The sequence below is a fragment of the Neofelis nebulosa genome, chromosome 15 (assembly GCF_028018385.1).
Source record: "Neofelis nebulosa isolate mNeoNeb1 chromosome 15, mNeoNeb1.pri, whole genome shotgun sequence".
NCBI lineage: Eukaryota > Metazoa > Chordata > Mammalia > Carnivora > Felidae > Neofelis > Neofelis nebulosa.
The window spans coordinates 26,451,523-26,474,403 of NC_080796.1; the positions used below are offsets into that span (position 1 = coordinate 26,451,523).

The 22,881-nt window shown below is 39.6% G+C and overlaps 1 protein-coding gene across 10 annotated transcripts in view; it reads left to right on the top strand.

The window, feature by feature from the left end:
- RASAL2 (RAS protein activator like 2) overlaps positions 1-22,881 on the top strand; it is a 359,982-nt gene that overhangs the window by 194,970 nt on the left and 142,131 nt on the right. The gene's annotated exons all lie outside the window — the stretch shown is intronic.

Genomic DNA, 22,881 nt, shown 5'->3' on the forward strand with positions numbered 1-22,881 from the left:
GCATAATGCAGGACTATGCTTGGGCTGTTGTAGGAGCAGCACACGTGCCAGTGAGGCTGACACGGATGAACAGGGGGAGAGTGGTAGGAGATGGCAAGATGGCAAGATGACCTCCGTTGGCAAGCAGGTCACGATGGTCTTGTGGGTCATCATAAGGGCCTTGGCTTCTGCTCTGTGAGATGGGGAACCTTTGACTTCCAACCGAATCTGCTTGTTGGACTGGATATGGGAAGTAAGAAACAAAAGAGTGAAGGATTTTGGTTAGAGCAGCTAGAGGAATCAGGTTATTATTATTTTTTAATGAGAAAGACTGGGAGAAACCCACTTGAAAGTGGGATTGACTGGGAGTTCAATTTTGGACGTACTGAGTTTGAGAGTCTTGTTAGACACCCAAGTGGAAATATGTGAGTCTGGAAATCAAGAGAGGGAGGTACGGATTGGACACAGAAATGTAGTCCTTTGGGGGCACCTGGGTGGCTCAGTTGGTTAAGGGTCTGACTCTTGATTTTGGCTCAGATTATAATCTCACGGTTTGTGAGACTGAGCACCGCATCAGGCTCTGTGCTGACATCGTAGACTCTGCTTAGGATTCTTGCTGTCCCTCTCTCTCTGCCCCACCCCACCCCCAAAATAAATAAGTAAGTGTAAAAAAAAAAAAAGAAAAAAAGAAGGAAATTGTAGACCTTTAGCAAATAGATGGTATTCACAACCATGAAGTTAAATGAAATCACCAGGGAAATGGGTGTAGGTAGAAGAGAGAAGTCCAAGACTCAGCCCTGGAACAACACTTAGAGGTTAGGAAGATGAGGAGGCCCTGGCAAAGGACAGACCAGAAAGGAAGAATGAAAATCCAGAATTTTGCCTCCAAATAAGGCAGCTGAGTCAAGTGTGAATGGGGAAACCCTTCTGGTTTTACATGGCTCTTACACTTGGCAAACTCTAGATTCTCTTTATTCTTCTCCAGTAGAGGAATCCCAAACACTGATCAGTTTGTGCAGATACCATGTAAAATCATGGTATACATTTCGACTTCAGGTATGAGGTCGTCATCTATGGAGAAATGCCCACTCATGGAAAACATGTGCTTTTTACTCTACTGCAGAGAATGTAGGACAGAAAGGAGCTCTCTGAATGTACAGGGTCTGTGAAGAATTTATGGTGGCTTCCAGCTTACTGTACGTCACAGATTTCAGACTGGTTAAAAAACTTGTGAATGTAAAAGGATGGGAAGGCCCATATTTGCGTCTCACACCTAGTTTAACATGAGCACATTTACGCTGATGAGAACCTAACAGATGTCAAAAACTTAGCAAAAAAAAAAGTGTGCATGGGGTATGGAACAGCAGAGTGGGAAGTGGCCAGCAGAGAAAGTACTTCTCACTCTGTACTTCTCCGACTCTCACATTCAGCACTTTACAGATCACCCAAGATACTAAAATGTATATGTACACTGGCATTTGAGTCAGGCTTTGATACACCAAATTCTTGCCCACTGAAACCATGACGTTTTCTTAAGGCATATGAACATCACATCTAAAGCACCCATCTCCAGATTTAGAAAACCTAGGAAAAACTACTTACCCCTGGTGACAATATCCAGATTTTAATTTATTCATCAAAAAAGGAGTTTTCAAATTCAAACAATGCAAAGCAATGATTTGCTGAATTTTCAGAAGGAAATTATTTCTTCTGACAGTAGGGTCTTTGCATACTGACAATATCGGGAGGTGTGTAAATCAACCGCATGAGCTAGAACTAGTAAATATTTGATTTTCAAGATTCATTTTCAATATTAAAGGTAACCTACATGAATTCAACTTTAGAAAGCCGTCAAATACCATCAGATAAGAACAGTGTGAAGTAGGGGGAAGGGGAAAGCTGAGCGGGAGACAGCGTTTTTATGAAGTGTACATCTATGGAAGGAAGTTGTCTATCCCTGCATGTTGTCTACTGCCTGGCTGGTGGAGGGCACAGCAGTGAATGGGGAACTCCGTCTGTTCTGTTTGTAGCATTTCTCTGACAGACTCAAAGCCTTACAAGTGGTGACTGAAAGCTGCAGAGCCTCATGCCTCTATTTTGTTATATTATGATAAAAGCTTATAGTTACCCTATGGTCTTACTTACAGAATCTCTGGATTTTTAAAAACCTGTGCCTGTGATAAGTAAGTCTGTTTCACTATCATGAAGTCCTCAAAACCCAGAAGCATTTGATAAATATACCTATAATTATAATGTAACATAGTATGTCTTTGATACATAGTACCAAACTTTGGGAAAGAATGTATGAAAAATCTTGTAGGGGCAAAGTTAGCTGTCCAAAATTTTAATGTTTATGTAAATGAAGGAGTCAAAAAATTTAACATGCTTCACCAAAGAAAGGAACCAAATTGAAAAATCTTTGTGGAACAGCCAACCTTCTGTCTACGGAGTGCTAAGTTTATTAACCTAAGTGATAAAAATTTAGGAAACTTTGAAGAAAATTACTATTAAAGCAGAATATCCTCTCCAAGTCATTTATAAAATTATTATAAAAGTTAACTCTTTTAATCAAAATTATCAGAGGATACTGATTGTTCAAACCTTAGCTTTAACCCTGACCTTCTCTGTTAAAGTAGCCTCAGGCCTAAGTCTATGTATAAGCTAATAATGACTCTCTCTTTATTTGCAAGACATTATAAGAAGTATCTAGGTAACTTACGAGGTATTTTCAAGGTGCTAAAATCTTCTATAAATATACAGGGTGGTAAAAATAATATTGAAAGAAGGATATGTGAGTAATGAAGATTTTATATTACCAAAAAATTCCTTTCATTTTTCAAGTAATGGAATAAAAAATTCTAAGTAATTCCTATGTATGATAATATTCAATATTTAGATCAGCTAATATTAAACATATATGAAATATATAATTTATGTAATATTAAATAGCATATATATATTTATAAAATCAACAGAAGCAGATCTTGTGCTTTAAAGTAACATAAGTTGACTAATATTAAACATTTATATGTATTATATGTATATAATATATAATAGGGCATAATATAATAAGTGATAAATTGATAATATTTTTATATATGTATACAAAACCAATAGAGGCAGATCATGCACTTTAGGGAAAAATATACAAATGATCAAAAGTTATGAAAAAGAATCAGTAGCCTGATATTTTTAGCTCTAAAAGTAGAATCCAATGGATAATGGCAGCCCATGGTTTTCTTTGAAGTGTCCTAATAAGTAAACTGAGACCATTTCACCATCATCTAATACGTAAGCTCATGCTAAGTCAGCTGCAGAATATCTGACCTTTATACTTGTGTTCTATAATTTCTCTTTTTTTAAGTTTATTTATTTATTTTGACAGAAAGAGAGAGCGAGAGGGAGAGAAAATGGGAGGGCGGGGGAGGGAGAGAAGATCCGAAGCAGGCTCCCTGCTAACAGCAGAGAGCCTCATGCGGGGCTTGAACTCATGAACCATGAGATCATGACCTGAGCTGAAATCAGAAGCTCAAGTGGCTGAGCCGCCCAGGTGCCCTGTATTCTTTAATTTCTAGATTTCAGTGATACATAAGTTATTTGAGGACAGGTGAAGTGAACTCAAGGATTATCAAAACTATTATGGATAATTAAAGTAGAAAACCCTGGAATAATGTCCTTTGAAGCTGTTTGTTGGGTAGTTTTGAGTTTTCTTAAAAACCATGAGCCAATATATATAATTCTTTGAGATCTGTAAGATTCTGTAAGATACACGTGCTAATACTGATAATATTCTAGCAGAATGGGCTTGAATCTAGGTTAAAATAGCCACGTACAGTCAATTCTGTAATATGACATGTGTTTCTAAAAATCACGGAGCTATGCAGTATTGCACAATAAAAATCACAAGTCTTATGGCGAAAAGGGGATTGAGGGCACTGTATTCAAAAACTTGGTCAATGACAAAAAAGAACAGGAAGTAAAAATGGTAGCACATTTTTACAAGTGTTAAATGGTTGAGAAATACATAAATACTACAATAAATATAGTACTTTACCTTGAAAAAATCTGGGAAATTTACTTTGTGGTCGTGGGCATCGGACTAGTTTGTGTGTCTACTATGACACGTTTTTTTGAAATTGAATAGAAGACATCGTGACACAAGATATGGATGAGTGTGGCTCGTAGCATGTGCAGTGAAGTGAGGTGGCTGGCAGGTGTTGAGTTATGCATGCGTGTGAGCATGTTGTGTTTTCGTACATGGCTTGGTTCAGCTGGGTGCCGTGTTCTTTGTTCACGTGGTGTTTCTCACAGATGAAATCACGCATAAGCAAGCCAAAAAAATTCACGTAACAGATCGTGCCCTATTATGTTACTTGTGTTGTAATATTCACGTTTTCAAAGCAAGCCCTGTAACAGAACTGACTTGACTACCCGGCTCAATCAGGTTTGTCCCTTAGAAAGAAGTAGCTTGCATTTGTTAGTCTACTGAATTTCAAACCGTCAGTTACTTTTGAACACATTCCTAAATTTCTTTTTGAAGTTATTTAGAACTCAACACTAGCACAAATGAAAGAAAAACTAGTCCTTAAGTTCTCAAGCTAACCTCCCAAACCCCATTTTTATTTTACTCTTATGAGCTAGATTGACTGGTTGGTTGATTTGACCTAGGTGTAGACCAGCAGTGTCTTCTCTGAGGAAATCGGTTCTCAGTTCTAAGTCAAGGCGCCAGATCTCAGTTCTTTCTAACTTGTAAATGCGAGTTTGGATTCCCGATTTGCTCTTTTATCTTCCTCCCCATCCTCATCCTGGCCCCCTTGAGATTTGTTTGATGCTGTGAAAGGTGGCGCCAAGGTTGCAATTGCCTGACCAGTGCCGTGTGTCATTTGTCTTTGATTTGTAGCTATTTCATAAAGTTTCCAGCAGATGGCAGTAAAGTTCCTAAACGAAGGCTTCCTTTCCTGACTCGCGTAGGTCTTTTGTACAGGCTATCGTCAGGGTTGTTGTAAAGCCGGAAGACCTGGGAAAGGAGACACCGTGAAGGAAGTCAACATGGAACTGTAGGCCAGCTGCTTGCTAGATTTATTACAAAGCTGTATTCTATGTCTTAATATTTAAGTTAGTCTAACAAACTTTTTTAAAAAATACATCTAAATAAAATATGTTCTAAGCTTCAACCTTGACTGTATATTTGTAACACATTTTGTAACAGTCTGGAATTGCAGGCTAGAATTTTCAAATTTGGTCCCATATCATGAGAGGCCCCACAAACATACAGCTCGGTACCACCCAGCCTGTACCTTTGAGCTCTTAGGAGATCCTTGCCCGAGAGCACCAGCGTAGAGTCCTCTAAAATGTGATGCCCACGTGAGGGGCCCCTTTTGACTGACTAGTCCTAATGCAGTGTTAGTCATAGCACATCACTATGGTGTTTGGAGAGTAGAGTGGGAAGGAGGAATGCATGGCTTAAAGAATCAGGAATGGTTTTTAGATTCAGCCTGGACTTCTAGGGAGAAAAAAGGTGGTTTGAACCTGAGCATCTATTCCTTCCAGAAACCCCACTATAACTATATAGTAAGGGGATTTTCTTTTAAAGACATGGTCCTTCAAGGATATGGAGAATGAGAAAGAAGAAAGCAAGCCCACAAAATAATAGTAACAACAATAACAATAATAAATTAAAAGCTGAAAAGCAAATGGAGCATGGTACATAACCTAGCTGCCTTGGGAAAGCCAAATCTTAGACTGTCAGTGAAGAAAGCTAAGAAGGAACCTGATTTTTACTACAGAATCTTTAAGTCACTTAGGAATTGATGACAGGAGCATATCTTTTATAGTAGATCCCCTATCTTTTCCTCTTCCCCAGTCCACTAAACAATTGCTTTTTCCACCCCTACCTGTATTCTATTCTAAGACTGCAGGTTAATTCTCTGGAGGAAAGAAACTATTGGTGTATTGGGGCACACCAGGCAAAATTGAGAGCACAGAACACTTTACCAAATACAAGGAAACTAAGTGAACATCTGCAGACTGAATGCTGGGCTCCTCTACCTATCTTTCCTCACTTGCCTTTACCCTCCAGGCAGGAGACAAGAAGAATATTATTTGGGGTGTTTAACCCACTCAGGAGGAAAGATCTCAAGATACTAACATTCCCAAGACTAGTAGAGATCTGAAGAAAAGCCTCTAGCATGAAAGAGAGAAACCAAAACAAACAAAAGATAAAAAGAAACCCGGAGGAACAGAGACAGGCAGGGAATAGAAAACTTAAAGAAAAACATCGCTATCAGACAGATAAAATATTGCGTACATGAGACAAGAACTGAGTGTTATACAAAGCCAAAGAGTTGCCATGTGCTAAAAAAAATTGTCACAGAAATAAAACTCAATAGGAGGATTGGAAAATTAAAATGAGGATATAGCCCAGAAAGTAGAGGGGGGGAAAAAAAGATAAAATAGAGTGCCAGTCAAAACAGTGAGCTCCAAAAAAAGAAAAGCAAGGGAAGGAAATCATTAGCAAAATAATTCAAGAAAATTTCTCATAACTACAAATAGGAGTTTCCAGATTGAAAGAGCTTACCGAGTGCCTATGGCAAAGCACATTTTTGGGAAATTTCAATTTGTTTTTGGTGACATAGAGACAGTCTTATAAATTTGCAAAGAAAGGACAGATTACATATTTAGGATCAGAAATCAGAATGGCATGAGGCTTCATATCAGCAACATCAGAAGCTAGGAAAAAATGAGGAATGCCCTCAAACTTCTGAAGGAAAATTACTTCCAATTTGGAATTCTATGTGTAGCTATTAGCCACTAATTACACATGAGAATAAAATAGACATTTTCAGGGGCACCTGGGTGGCTCAGTCGGTTAAGCGGCCGACTTCGGCTCAGGTCATGATCTTGCGGTCCGTGAGTTCGAGCCCCGTGTCGGGCTCTGTGCTGACAGCTCAGAGCCTGGAGCCTGTGTCTCCCTCTCTCTGACCCTCCCCCGTTCATGCTCTGTCTCTCTCTGTCTCAAAAATAAATAAACGTTAAAAAAAAAAACTTTAAATAGACATTTTCAGACATCAAGATTTAAACAAAAAATTTACCTCCTACACATCATTTCTCCTAGAGCTAATGAAACCTATTCTTCCCCAAGAGTGAGCAGGATGTGGGATAAAGGCTGGGAGATCCAACACGAGGGGAGAAGACAAAGGGCCCCTCAGGAGAATGTGCTAGAGAGAACGGAGGGTGACAACTCCATAGTGTCTATAGAATGAGGACAAGCAGTTCAGATCGCAGCGGTCAAAAGGCTATCGTGAAGACTTCTCCAAGAAGACAAAATTGATACAGTAGAATGATTTGAAACAACGAATTGAGGATTGAAGCAAATTTGGGATTGAATTAATAATAAGCACATAGAAATTTAAATAAATGAATAATCAGGCAACAGCTTTAGGAGACACAAAAATGTAGTTCAGTGCACAGAGAATGCTTGTATAGCACCTTCTACACGCTAGGTACTTTTTATGTTAATTTTTTAATCTTTGTAAATCCACAAGGTACTGTTTTACACGTAAGGAAAGTGAGGCATAGTGAGGATAAGTAACTTGTCTAAATACCTAAGCAGCTGGTCAATGGCAAAGGTAGGATTTGAACCCAGGCAGTCTGCCTTCAGGAACTCTGCTCTTGACCACGGTGCTGTGTTATGCATCAGGTTCACTGTGTGGATGCACTGACTACATACGTAGTCCCAGTATTGCTTTTCCTTACCAAAATTACTATGGAACCAAATAGGGACCATGAGAAGGTAGGAGGTGTCAGGGTACCTGCTGGGGTAGGAGGAAAGAATCAACTTCTCATCTTCATAGTGGAAAATCAAAAGATAATGTCTAAAATGGGAAAAAAAAACCCTGTAAATATCAGTACAGCTATTTTATTTAAGATTTGATGGTAACTCCCAAAAGAATTGGCTAAGAAAGATGAAAGTTGTTGTTCCTGGGGAAGGAAAAGTGTTAGAAGAGGGGATTGCTGTTTGTGTTAACAAGTCTCATAAAACTAGGAGACCCTAAACTATGTGCATATATTGTTTTATTAACATAAAAATTTAAAAAACAGGGGAAGGCATATACAGTTAACAAAAAAGAAAATTAATATGCCATTTAAACAGAAGGAAAAGGTACTATTCCTCATTTCTAATCAATAAAAGCAAATTAAAGTTACAATGAGCTGCCAGTTTTTACCAATGAGATTAGCAAGTATAAAAATGTTTGTTTTGGACGGATAGGAGGAAACAAACATTCTAGTCCATTAATGCCAAATTGTTTCTGTAGAGGGCAGCCTCGGCAGGATACATTTTGGCAAAAATGCAATCTAACCTCTTAAGAATTTGTCCCACACCTCTACTCACATAGTCATTGCAATTGCACCATTGCTTATAACACAAGAACAGACCAACCAAAATATCCATCCATAGGAGATGATTTCAATGAATTCTGCTAAATCTGCATGACATACCACTATGCATGCATCTATCAAAAAGAAAGTAGTTCCACGTGTAGTAATTTGAAGCCATTTCCAAGATACATTGTTAGGGGGCGGGGCAAGCTGGGAGGCAAGTGCAGAAATGTGTGTGTATATTATACTTTGATTTATGTAAAAAGTGCCATGTGCATATAAGCATGTGTGAGTGTATATGAGTGTGTGTGTGTGTGTGTGCGTGTGCGGGGGCATAACTCTAGAACTATACAGAAGAAGCCCTTAGCAGTGGGTGCTTCTGAGGAGAAAACTGGAGACCTGGTCAGAATGTGAGGGAGACGAACTCGTCACTATCTGACACTTTTTTAACCTTTCACCTTTTAATCAAATGAAGGTTGATATTCTTAAAGAGTAATAATGGTGGAAATACTTGTAACTTTAATAATTAGGATAAAGCAGGGGAGGGGGAAATGGAAAGAAGAAACCTACCTTCCTAAAGGGACATTTCAGTTCTTTTTTTTTTTCTTTTTTAATGTTTATTTATTTTTGAGAAAGACAGAGATAGAATGCGAGTGGGTTAGGGGCAGAGAGAGAGGGAGATACAGAATCCAAAGACAGGTTCCAGGCTCTGAGCTAGCTGTTAGCACAGAGCCCGACACAGGGCTCGAACCCACGAACTGCAAGATCATGACCTGAGCTGAAGTCAGACGCTCAGTCGACTGAGCCACCCAGGCGCCCCCGGTACATTTTAGTTCTTTATGTTGAATTTCAAAAACAGGGAAAATGAGTTAAAAATGAATTAAAATCCAGGACAGTTAACTGGAAGGGTATGTTATATTGGTACCAATCAACGAGTTTCGCATTACTAAAATACACTGCTGTGAAATCAGCTGGATTTCATCTCACTCACCCGTCATGAATTTGTAGCGGGGCGTTAAACTGACCGTTATAACAGGTTCGTTTTTATTTATCTGCAGTAAACAAGAGAAATTGACTCTGATTAAAGAAGACTAGAAGCTTTTTGACATTTTTATGTTAGATGATTATAATCTAATAGATTATAAAAGTAACCTCTATTGGATTTTTTCAGGAATGTTAAAAAGGATATTTCTTCTCTTTACCTCTTTGTTAAATAAAACGTAACTGAAGTAATGCTGGGGAACAAGTTTTCTGTGGATCATAAATGCTGTGCCTATGATTTAATGTATCATTTTTGTTTATATTGCTTTGGGCAAATTTAAAACTCAAAGACCAGGATAGTAAAATATAGAAGAATTTGTTCTACACAGATCTCCTGTAGAGACCCTTTTCCCCTCTGAGAAGATCAGAAAATGTGTTTGTTTGTTTGTTTGTTTGTTTGTTTTACCTTAGGAATATTATATTTCTTATAATGTTAGATAATGAAAATTCAGAGACTGTTAGTAAGAGAAATTGCTTATAAGTAATTTTATTTTGCTTTATTTCACAGTTTTCCAAGTAGTATTAGCAATGAGCCTAATAAATTTTATTAGCCTAACAACGTAATCCTCTTCCAGCTCTTAACATGCCCCCAGCTTCTCACTTCAGATTACAGATTTGCCAGCAACCAATACAGAAACTAAATAAAGGGAATATGAACTGCAGGGTTATTGGACAGCTGTTTTATTTCAAACCTCTATTTTATGAATCCAGATGACTTTCTACTGTTCTGTTAGCCTCATGTTAAGATTTTGTTTTTGCCCCGCTAAATATTGGGAAAATTACTTTTTAGTATTTCCACAATACTGGGGTTGTTTGTTTGTTTGTTTGTTTGTTTTTTGCTGAGGTCCAGCATGTATAGTATTTTTCTGTGAACTAAAGCAAGTTTCCATGCTTATTCAATACTAGTTATACCATCCTATTTGATTTGAGGTGATAGGCATCCAGCTTCCTTCCACTTTGTAACTAATTCATAAAATCGACTCCGTTTAGGAGCCAGAAAAGTTAAAACCAGACCAGAAAGCATCCCAGTCCCTGCCAGTTGTTGTCCTCCACTGATGCAGTTAGCATCCTTCTCAAGTAACAGGCACATTCTAAGTTTTTAATATATTAGCTGGTTCTAGAACTGAATATAAAAGTTAGGTCACTCTAGGGCTATGTCAGTTTCTTATCAACCTTTTCTAAAAAGTAGTTTCTCTGTGCTCACCGCCTAATTGTTTTTTCTGTACCTTGATATCTGGCTTTATCTGTTACTGAAATTTGCCCCCGTATCAGAAGTGTGATAATAAATTCCACCACTGCAGTCGGCTTTAGCCCCTCTCTTTAGTCTGTAATGATTGGCTCTTCTACCCACGTTCATGCTACCCTTTCTTTTCTTTCTTTTTTTTTTTAACGTTTTTATTTATTTTTGAGAGAGAGAGTGAGTGAGCGAGCAGGGGAGAGACAGAGGATCCGAAGCAGGCCCACGCTGACTGCAGTGAGCCCATGTGGGGCTCGAACTCACAAACCGCGAGATCATGACCTGAGGCAAAGTTGGACACTCAACCAACTGAGTTGCCCAGGTGCCCCTTTGCTCCCCTTTCTTGACTTGTATAACTTTTGTTTGTTATTTTCCTCACTGTACCTTACTCTCTCCCGCTTGTACGTGTGAATATCTGAAGTGCAGATACCTGCTTCACTTGCCTTGTCCATTCTCTGTAGATGATGTCACCTCTTTACCAGAATGTTCGCCACTGAAGCCATTATCTGTCTATAGTTCCCCTCTTCATTCCCTCTCTTGCCTCCCCAGAACCTTGTTCTCATGTGACTGCAGAACCACCGTCCTTCTAGTCCTTCTAACTTTATGTTGCCCATTTGTTTCCACCTGAGTATCTTAGTAATTACCCTCTGTCTCTTCTTAATTCTTCTTTTTTCCTTCTAGATTACTCATTTCACTGCTTGACATTTTCTCCTTTTTTTGAAAAATGTTTTTATTTATTTTTGAGAGAGTGCAAGTGGGAGGGGGGCGTGGTGCAGAGAGAGAATGGGACAGAGGATCTGAAGCGGGCTCTGTGCTGACAGCAGTGAGCCCGTGTGGGGCTCAAGCCCATGAACCGTGAGGTCATGATTTGAGCTGAAGTTGAACGCTCGACTGAGCTACCCACGCACCCCAGCATTATCTTCTTTTTTATTATTATTAAAAATAATTTTTTTTTTTTTTAACATTTATTCATTGTTGAGAGACAGAGTGCAAGCAGGGGAGGGGCAGAGAGAGGGAGACAGAGAATCTGAAGCAGGCTCCAGGCTCTGAGCTGTCAGCACAGAACCCAACGTGGGTCCCCAACCCACGAACTGTGAGATCATGATCTGACCCGAAGTCCCATGCTTAACTGACTGAACCACCCAGGACTCTTCCCCGGCATTATCTTCTTAAAGCACTAATTGAATCATGTTTGTTGAAACCTTTCTTAAACACCTTTACTGGATCTCCATTACCTACGGGATGAGGCCCAAATGTGCACTGGCACTAAACATCCTCTGTATTCTGACCCAGGCTTGGCTCTCCAACACTGTCTTTCTTTACCCACCACTGACATCTGGGTTCTGGCCTCGTGGGCTGCTTCAGCTTCCCAGGTATTGTCATGCACATGGGCTTCTGCTGACATTGAGCCATCCACCTGGAATGTCTTGTGCTCTTCTACTCCACCCACCTCTTGTATGATAATCCTAGGGCTTGGCAATCTTTTTCTTCATTCCACCAATCAGAATCCACCAGCATTTATGTCCAATAAACAGCTCTTTTTGTCCCTCTGAAACTGAATGTAAGTCCTTATGTTTTCAGCAAGTTGTTGCTACGTATCTTCTTTACTAGGTCAGAACTTCTTAGATGACGGGACTGTTTCTCCTCCATATTGGTGTCACCACAGAAACTAGCCGGTGGTTTTGTGCATTGTTGTAGGCTTAGTGTGTGTTTGTTGAGTGAATGACTGATGTGAGACACATTGGAGAAACCCTTGCCTGATTTTTTTCAAGTGAAGCGCTTCAAAGTGAAAAATGATCTTAGATGTGGGAAGTGTGTTTTTTGCCCCTGTAGGGAAAACCATACCCACTTCATAGAAGTACTTTACAAATGCATTTGGAGAATTCTAAATATCGTTGTGCAGCCACGGGGACTCTACGCAGTCATTACATCCACAACTTGGTTCTGAGACGTGCAAAGCCGGTAACTGCCACTGCCCAGGTGAACAAGTCCCAGTGTTGGGCTTGACTGTTTGCCAAGGTCAGACATGAGCTTGCAGCCTGTGCTGCTTGTTGATACCATGACCGCAGTTGTATTAGTGAGCAAGGTGTCTGTGCTTACTTTTAAGATTTTGCTAGTAGCAAATAGCTTGTAAGAGATAGTTTCTGTTTCTGTGCAGAATGGTAATAGAAAATAAATTCCCTGAATGGAAGAAAATGACCTTTTTATCCTTCTGCTGCATTTGAGGTTGATAGCATAAACGTGTGTGCTATTGTTGGCGTTTAGTTATTAAGTGATTAGGTAGTATATCAAAATCACACGAGCAGATTTAGCAGCTCATTCACAGACAAGAGGGTTTATTGCTTTAGGAATGACTAGAACTCTTCTGTTCTTCCTGGAAGGACTGCCTTTAGCAGAGGCCGTTGTGGGGCAGTGGAAATGGTACAGACTTTGAAGTTGCCCTAACGTGGATTCAGATTCCATCTCTTCTCATCATTAACCTTGAGCCTCAGCTTCCTTATCAGATGAGATTTTTATTAGGCTTTGAAAGAGGAATTTGGGACCGACAACGTAAATTCTAATTTGAGACAAACTTCAGTTCTCTCTGACTCTTACACAATCCTGGAACCAGTGAGATAGAGAGTAGGTGTTATATTTCTCAGTTTGCTTGGACAGGTTTAAATAAACCCAGTAAAGAAATTTGAGGTGTGACATGTTAGGAAACATCCTGTCTCTATATCTCATGACTTTACTCATTTGTTTTTTTCTTTTACTTGCACAGTTTGGCAAATTCCTTCCTTCTAAAGTATGGTCATAATTCACCATTCTGTTATATAATGGAGGTAGAAAAATGAGGATGGAGTTGTTTACACTGTATCTTGAGATTTATTTTTGAGACTTGGTCTAGGTCCTTGGCTGCCCTAGAACCTTTTCCAAAAGGAAAATATGTGATTCAGATACACTGAGCAAAATTAGCTAAACATTGCTTACTTTCTTTAGTTGGTCCCTCACTTGTGCTCTCCATCCACTGCCCCCGTTTCTTCCTTCCTTCCTTCCTTCCTTCCTTCCTTCCTTCCTTCCTTCCTTCCTTCCTTCCTTCCTTCCTCTCTCTCTCTCTCTCTCTCTCTCTCTCTCTCTCTCTCTCTCTCTCTCTCTCTTCTGGTAGTCCAGATTGGCTAAGCTATTTACCAAAGCCTTTTTAGTTTATGTTTCAAACAGAAGGATTTGTGAATCAGATTGGTGGAAAATCTAGTTGGGTTTGTGTCCAAAACAGACTGGAGCTGCCTTTGGGGATGAAGAATGTTTTGTTAAGACCTTCCTGACACCCACCTGTCCTGTGATTTCTATAGTAACAGTGCTCAAGAAGAAAAGAAGCCCTGGAGATTCTCATTAAGGCATTGTGCTCACGGGATTGGTTTGATTACTTACTTTTCTCTGAAATTTACAGCCTATTTTCTTTCCTGTTATGTTCAGAAATTTGAATGTTAACTTTCCCCCATTTTAATTGATAGTTAATATAACGCAATGAGAAATCCCCATCCTTTTCATTTTTTCCATCTGCTTACAAAATAATTCGTATCTTGTCTGTTTGGCATGTTGTTTCCAACTCTGGAGAGTAGAGAATAATGGTAAAAATTCAAGGTAGAAATGAGTAAAGAATACAAATTCAGAAGATAGGAAGTAAAAGACTGAATTAGAGAGCTGGTGATAAAGATTATTATTTTATCTCAGTTCATTTTTTCATTTAAAGGCCTTAGATTTTTTTCCCCTCTTTAATCAGAGTAGTGCCATCAAAGAGTCAAAAACATATTTAAGCAACCCTTTTGTAATTAATTTTCAAAAGTAGGAATCAAAGAGAAGTGTTACGATGTATGTGTGAGGATGTATATAATGAGCAGGTGATCTGGGGAGAGAGTGAGTGTGAGTGAAAGGAAGAGGAGAGAAAAAACTACATGTAAAAAATATATCAGGATATCATTGGCAGTACACATTACAATTAGATAAAAATAGCCTTGGGTAGCCACCGAAAGCTAGAGAGTTCTAGATAAGCCTCCCAAAAAAGAAACTGCAGGCACGATAGGAGCGAGGAGAAAATTCGGCCTTTTTTTTTTTTTTTTTTAAATCTATTTATTTATTTTGAGAAAGAGAGCGTGCCAGCTGGGGAGGGGCAGAGAGAGAGAGACAGAGGGAATCCCGATGTGGGGCTCAATCCCACGAACCAAACCTTGAGATCATGACCTGAAGCCCAAATCAAGAGTCGGTTGCTTAACTGCAGGAGCCACTAAGGTGCACCTAGTCTGGCCTCTTCTAATAAGCTTTAACGTCAGTGATACAGCGTAGGGTTATAGGTGAAAGATGAGCTTTTGCAACTTAACTGTGTTACTTGGATTAGTAAATTAGAATTACACTTAATTTTCATAAGCTTTTCCAAGGCTTAGCAATGAATTTAACTGCTCTGATGTATTCATGCCTAAATAGTACATTCAGGTATAGTGACCTGCCTGAGTTCAGGCTGCTCCAGCAGAATACTGTAGACTGGGTGGCTTAAACAGCAACCGTTTATTTCTCACGGTTCTGGAGGCCGGCAAGTCCAAGGCTTGGTGTCTGTGGATGGCCCTCTTACGGGTTGCCGACTGCCCACTTCTTGTACCCTCCCATGGCAGAAAGAGGGCATGGGTGGCGGTCTCTCTTATAAAGAACTAATCCCGTAAAGCTCCAAGTGCACATGACTTCTAAACTGAAATTGTATTCCAAGTTAAAGTATCTGTCAAGTAATAGAAGAGGTAAATCCAGAAGGACGAAAAGATGACAAAGGGAATCCCCAGAATATTGGTGTAGTCCCAGAATGGCAATCATGTACTTGGCTGAGGGAGCATCCGGTGATGAATGAAATTCTTGCTATTAAAGATGCAACTTCATGCATCATTTAGAGAACTTCTTTACCAAACAACAGCATGTTTGGCACTCATAGCACTTAGTAAGTATTGAGTACAATTAAACATTGAACAACAAAGCACAATATATTTTCAGCATTTTCCAATCCATCGTATTCTTTTAAATTTCATGTTTACATGTATGGGTATGATGTAAAATTTGAAATGTGCATCATGAAAGTTTTAAGAAATTTGGAAGGTTTGTAGGTGATAATTTTAATTATGCAGCAACTGATGTTATAGGTTACAGGGTGGTCCATAATAATCAAACTTCACAAATTCAAGCTAGAACTTCTCCAAGGATAAAACTGTATTTTAAAAATCACTGCTGTGGCCTGACTTTCTCTTGCCAATGAGATGGAAACCGTTGTATTTATTTTCTAACAGGAGGGGGAAAGGGATGTCTCCAGTCCCCATGTGTAGATGTCCCTGTTCTTATTTGTCTGGATGGCCTCCTGAGAGATGTAATACTGAGAGTGTGATTCTGCCCTTAGTTACCAATGACTGTTTCCTTAGCAAATTCATTAATCTCTCTTGTATCTCTCAAGTTTTGTCACCCATAAAATACCATTCAAATATTAGACTTCCCTGAAATATAGCTATTTTTCCACTTACTTTTGTTGCCTGTCAATACGACATTTTAAGACCAGCTTGTTAAATACATTATTTCATTTTAAATTAGTTAAAATCCAAGGCATTTGTTCTTTAAGCTTACTGTATCCTGGGGCAGATTTATCTGTTAGTAGTAACCACATTTGAAAGTAGGTTAAAGAATAGTATTGCCACAGGGGGTGGCTCAGTCACTTAAGCATCTGACTCTTGATGTCGGCCCAGATCATGATCTTGCAGTTCATGGAATCCATCCCCATGTAGGGCTCTGTGCTAACAGCGTGGGGCCTGCTTGGGATCCTCTCTGTCCCTCTCTCACTCTCTGCCCCTCCCTTGCTCATGCTCTCTCTCTCTTAAAATAAATAAATAAACTTAAAAAAAATTTTTAAAGAATAGTATGGCCACAATAATCCTAAGTCTTGAATATGCCAGAAACTAAGATCTTTGTTTTTATTGGAATTTATTGCTGTGTCACTGAAACAAATCTCTCATAGAAGATTTTCAAGTTTTTTATTGGTAGTGAACACTTTTTTTGTCTTTAGCTTCAACAGTAATAAATTTAGATATCAGATTTTATTGCCAAGAGAAAATAGGTTATCCCTTGTGATAGAGGAATTTGGCTTGTTTCAAAGCAAAGGGTAAATCCTTGCATGTGGTATTTGTACTGCTGAACTGCATTGTGGGTTTTCTGCAGGGTCACTGTTTTGGAATTGATCATGAATTGATTACATGCCTCATGCTATAATTCTGGCACCTTTTATACTATTTGATTATGCCTTTTCTGAAAGAATATGTAATTCATTTCTTCTCTTTTTAAGTTTACTTATTTATTTTGAGAGAGAGAGCAAGAAAGAGCAAGCAGGGTAGGGACAGAGAGAGGGAGAGAGAGAAAATCCCAAGTAGGCTCCCCACTGTCAGCACAGAGCCCCATTTGGGGCTCAAACTCATGAACCGTGAGATCATGACCTGAGCTGAAATCAAAAGTCAGATACTTAACCGACTGAGCCACCCAGGTATCCCTCTAATTCATTTCTTATAGTATAGACCTTGCGCGCGCGCGCGCGCGTGTGTGTGTGTGTGTGTGTGTGTGTGTGTGTGTGTGTGTGTGTCTGTTTGTGTACAAGGGAAAAAGAATAGCCATACAACTGAGAAAAGGGGCCCCTCATTCTCTTGAATCGGATTTCAAGATTGGCTGGATATTTCCTGAGAACACACAATCTGGGGCCAAGTGATTGAGAATATCTCTCTTCTCCTCTCCTCACTTATTCTCTTCTGTCTTCTATTCACTTCTTTCCCCCATATTCTAGGAGCCAGATGTTCAGAAAACATTCCACATTATCACTCAAAGTTACCATTCTCAAGCCAGGAGCTGCTGCTCAGCGTGTGGGTAATATAGCTGTGTCCACTTGCTGAAATAAATGAAAAAGCACAAGTAGAAAGAAATTCAGTGTATCATTCCAATAGATGTATGTTTCATGATCTCTGGATTCATATACTGTGAAGAAAAGAGCCACGGCTGGTGATAAACCTAACCTGGAACAATATACAAGCTTTTTTATAAAATTGATCACATTAGAGAAAATTTGGAAGAATACAGAGAGCCACAAAGAGGAAAAATAACAACCCCAAAATGCCACTCAAGGTAAATTTGGAGAAGTAGTTCAGTTCAATATACCATAGTGGTTAAGAGAAAGCACTCCAGAGCCAAATGAAGTGCGGATTCTGGTTCTACCAGTTTGTGACCTCGGGCAGGTTACTCACTCAAGCCTGTCTGCGTCTCCATTTCTTCATATGTAAAATGGGCAAAATAATAGCATTTACTTATTAAATAATTTTTTTAATGTTTATTTATTTTTGGGAGAGACAAAGTACGAGCGAGGAGGGGCAGAGAGAGGGAGACACAGAATCTGAAGCAAGCTCCAGGTTCTGAGCTGTCAACATAGGGCCCGACGTGGGGCGCAAACTCACGGACCATGAGATTGTGACCTGAGCCGAAGTCGGACGCTTAACTGACTGAGCCACCCAGACGCCCCCCGCCTCCACTGCTTTTTTTTAATTTTATTTTTTTATTATTATTATTTTAAATAAAAAAAAAATAGGTTGTTTACCTTAAAATTCTTTTTCCTAGTGGGCGCCTGGGTGGCTCAATTGGTTAAGTATTTAACTCTTGATTTCACCTCAGGTCCTGGTCTCTCGATTCACGGGATCAAGCCCCACATTGAGCTCTGTGCTGACAGCATGGAGCCTGGTTAGGATTCTCTCTCCCCCGCAACCCCTCCCACTTGTGCGCTCTCTCTCTCTTGCTCTCCCCAAAATAAATAAATACACATTAGAAAAAAAAGAATTCTTTTTCTTGTGAAACTGCTGTTAGAATCTTCTAATTTTTTCCTCGTTTTTTGTTTGTTTTTTTTTTAATTTTTTTTTTTCCAACGTTTTTTATTTTTATTTTTGGGACAGAGAGAGACAGAGCAGGAACGGGGGAGGGGCAGAGAGAGAGGGAGACACAGAATCGGAAACAGGCTCCAGGCTCCGAGCCATCAGCCCAGAGTGACGCGGGGCTCGAACTCACGGACCGGACCGCGAGATCGTGACCTGGCTGAAGTCGGACGCTTAACCGACTGCGCCACCCGGCGCCCCCTTTTTTTTTTTTTTTTTTGATGTGTTTTTGACTTACCTCTTGGAGTTCTACTAGATTTTAGCTTGCTGTAGTTAGTTGTAAGGGAATAATGGAAATTGAGTGAAACTGAATGAACCTGAGGCATGCAGCAGTATTTTAAATTACGTAGTACATGCAAGTGTTGTTGTGTTAGTGGTGTGCTAAAGATGACTGTACCATAACGTCTATGCCTTCTCTAAGTGGATTTGTGAATTTTCTTTAAAACTAAGACAAAAATGCTACTGACTATATTTTCTGGAAACTAATATGTGCAGTATACGGGGAAGGTGGACCAATAGTACCTCAGTTGTGATAGCGGATTAGCTTCACAGGAAATCAACAGGCCTCACAGATAATTGTATTTATGTTTTGAAGCCCCTGAAGAAAATGAGTTTTTGAAAGCCTTTTGGAAGTACAATTGAAGCTGTCTTTTTAAATGAAGAGAGACAATATCGCAGGCGCATCCTTGGCTCTCTGAGCACATTGGGAGATATTAGCCATTAATATCCAACTCTATCCCCAGATGCTTTTAGTTGTTCTTTGTTGTTTATTAATGGTTTTTTTTCATAGAAATAGAAGTGTTACTTTTGTACCTGTAACATATTCTTACCCATATGATGAAAGAAAACTAGAAAAAGATTTGCTTGTACTTTTCCACTTGAGTTTAGCTTATTTTTCTTCGAAGTGGGGTCCTATTCATATGAGTGCCTGGGTATTAGGAAGCCGACTGATCTTTGATTTTACCTGCTCCCTCCAACGCTTCCTCTCTGCCAGTTGCCATTTCAGGTAAGGAAATGCAAGGCACTAAGCTGTCGTGGCTAGAAGAGCAAGGTAGAGCTCTCCTGCTTAACCAGAAGTCTGGGAAACGTTGTGTGGCTGTCTTACTGGTCACTTCGTGGTATCTGCCTTTTCTAAACACTTACAAGTACTTTGCTAAACCCTACGACTAATAGGCCTTCAAGTCTTTATAATGCTTTTTTATCAGAAGGGAAGGGTATATGTACGTGTGCTTGTTGTGGGCCCGTCCCGTACAAATAAACTGAAATAAAAATTAGAATTTCAGAAGCACTTCTGAAAAAGTGGGTGACCTTAGTGTTTGTTGTTCCAGTTATAGACAATGATTTCCTTTTCTGAAATGAACTGTGGAAAGAATGCAGTGGGAAGACCACAATATCAGAATGCCAGTCTGGTTTGTGGGGAGACCTTAATAGAATTTGGGTTTATGGTTAAAAGCAGCTGTGTCTCTGATCACCTGCTGTTCAAAGGAGGGAGCACACACATATCGGCTGGTGTATACCTCAGCTTGCCTGCTGCCGGCACGTGTTTGTGCTTGGAAGAGGAGAAGATAGGTATTAACAGGGATTTTTTTGTTTGTTTACTTGTTAACTTGTTTGGTAAGAAGTAAAACTGATGTGCGTGTCATTTGTAATTATGTGCGGTTAGCCTCCATAGTAGCACAGCACATGGCCGTGGGTTCACAGAAGGTGAAAATTACTCCAACAAGCAACTTCCACGGATCAGGATTCTACCCAGTGCGAGTAGGTTCTAATTAGCTAAATGATGAAATGACTGTCTTCCCTTGATATATAATTCTTCTGGCTTCACGAAGTCACTTGAAAGCATACAAGCCTGAGATATATTCCTCTACGTTCTTGTTTGAGCACATGACATATATAGTGCTAGGCTCTGGCATCAGAAGGTAGGTAGGTGTGCGTGTGCTCCCTGTCCTCAAGATACTGCAAAGTCCTCCTGACTTTAGATACTTATAACAGGTTTGATAAGTGAGATATATCCTTCCATCCATCTGTCCATCCGTCCGTCTTTCATTCCTTAAGTACCTGCTAATGCCAGACCTTGTTCTAAGCTCTGTGAGTAAGCCAAAAATAAGACAAAGCCTCCACTCCCCACCCCCACCCCCACCACTCCCCATCTACCTCACATTCCAATGGGGAAAGAGCATTGAACATCAGTACGTAATATAATGTTAGGTAATGGTGAGGGCTATGAAGAGAAAAAATAGTGCAAGGCATAAAAAAAAAAGTACAGGGGAGAATGTGATCAACTCTGAGTAGGAAATAAGGTAAAGAAAATAATTTTAGGGGCACCTGGGTGGCTCAGTCGGTTGAGTGGCCGACTTCGGCTCAGGTCATGATCTCGCGGTCTGTGAGTTCGAGTCCCGCGTCGGGCTGTGTGCTGACAGCTCAGAGCCTGGAGCCTGTCTGGGATTCTGTGTCTCCCTCTCTCTGACCCGCCCCATTCATGCTCTGTCTCTCTCTGTCTCAAAAATAAATAAACGTTAAAAAAAATTTTTTTAAAAAAAGAAAAGAATTTTAAATCTGGTTGAAGGATAAATAAGAGTGGACCAATTTCCTGTTGTCAACAGTGGTTCTCAGATTTAATCAGGTATAAAAAAGTGCTTTTTGCAGGACACAATAATGTGTTGTTATAATTAACCGTCAGGTATCTGAAAATGTCATTATTGATCTGAATTTGAAATCATGCTAGGCTTCTTTAAGGTTAATTAACAGTAGCAGGTTCTAACATTTAAAAATATGTTTAAGAAGAAAAACCTCACGCTTGAGAACATTGTGTAGGTGAACTTTTTCTGTCATTTGGGAAAAGATTGCTGTTATTCTGTTTTCTCATCAGAACAGTAGCGTTGTTCAGTAGCACAGTCTGAGAACTACTGCACTGTGGTCTGTTCATCGAATGGACAGTCACCTGTGTGGGAAGAGTTGGGATTCACTGTCTCTTGTCACAGGGAGCCCTTGCAGAAAGCTATTTCCAAGGGCTCTGGCTTGTTTTTATTGACCTGAAATCTCTCTGCCTCGTAACTTAGACCTCACTGTCCTTAGTTCTAACTCTCGAGTCGAATTATGGAAATAACGATCTATTTCTTAGAAATATTCATAGAAATAACAAGTAAAAATAATTTCAGAGGACCTTGCACAAGATTAAGGTCGATTATAAATGACAGTCAATACTGATAACGTTGTGTTACCTTTGGGGAGAAGAGGGTGCAGGTTGTCGGTGTGTTGTCATACAGGGCGAGGTGGGAATCTGTGGTCTGAAAGTCCTCCTCGTCAGAGCCATAGTTTGTTCCTTTCTGTATACCTTTTGTTTATGCCTTTCTTTCTCTGTGAGTCTTACCTGAGTAGCACTAGGGTTTAAAGGAGTAGTTCATCTGAAGTAGAAACAGGAAACCAAAAGTATAGGCAGAGGAAAATGCAATCTTAAGACATTAATGATTCTTCAAGGAAGATGAGACTAGATAACCAAAACCAAATTAGATGGTGTTAAAGTAGACTTTAAATTTAAGTCTTTGGGGCGCCTGGGTGGCTCAGTCAATTAAGCGTCCGACTCTTGGTTTCAGCTCGTGTCATGGTGTCACTGTTTGTGAGTTTGAGCCCTGCATCGGGCCCTGGGCTGTCAGTGTGGAGCCTGCTTGGGGTTCTCTCTCTCCCCCCTCTCTCTGTCCCTATCCTGCTTGTGCTCGCTCGCTCTCTCAAGGTAAATAAACATAAAAAATAATAAATAAATTTAAGTCTTTTTGAGATTTAGGGAGAAAAAAAGGACCATACATATTTCACACAACCTATGTATATTTATAATATGCATATCTCTGAGTACATATGTATATCTAGATCGCAAGTGATATATTACATCTAAAAATATACATAAATATAGCTAGATGGAGTATATGTCTTTCTGTGAGCTGTTTGTTTAGTGGTAGATAACAGATTGATACTGTGCTCTTCTCATATCTGTCCTGTTCCTCTGTCTGGAGTGGCAGGTAGGATCTGCTCAGCGATTCAAACTGTGAATATTTTAATTGATCAATCGTGACCTGTTAACCTCTGCAACTGAGCAGCTGCATAATGTGTTAGGTCATCATACCAATTATTAAGATTACATCATTGACCTGCCTTCCATTTTTTTGGAACATAGCGGGGAAAAACCCTAGATGTATGTCGGACTTCAAAATAAGTTGAAATGATGACTAAGAACAGTGATATCATCTATAATTTCATCACATCTAGTTGACTTAAGTAGTTAAGAGCCACTCA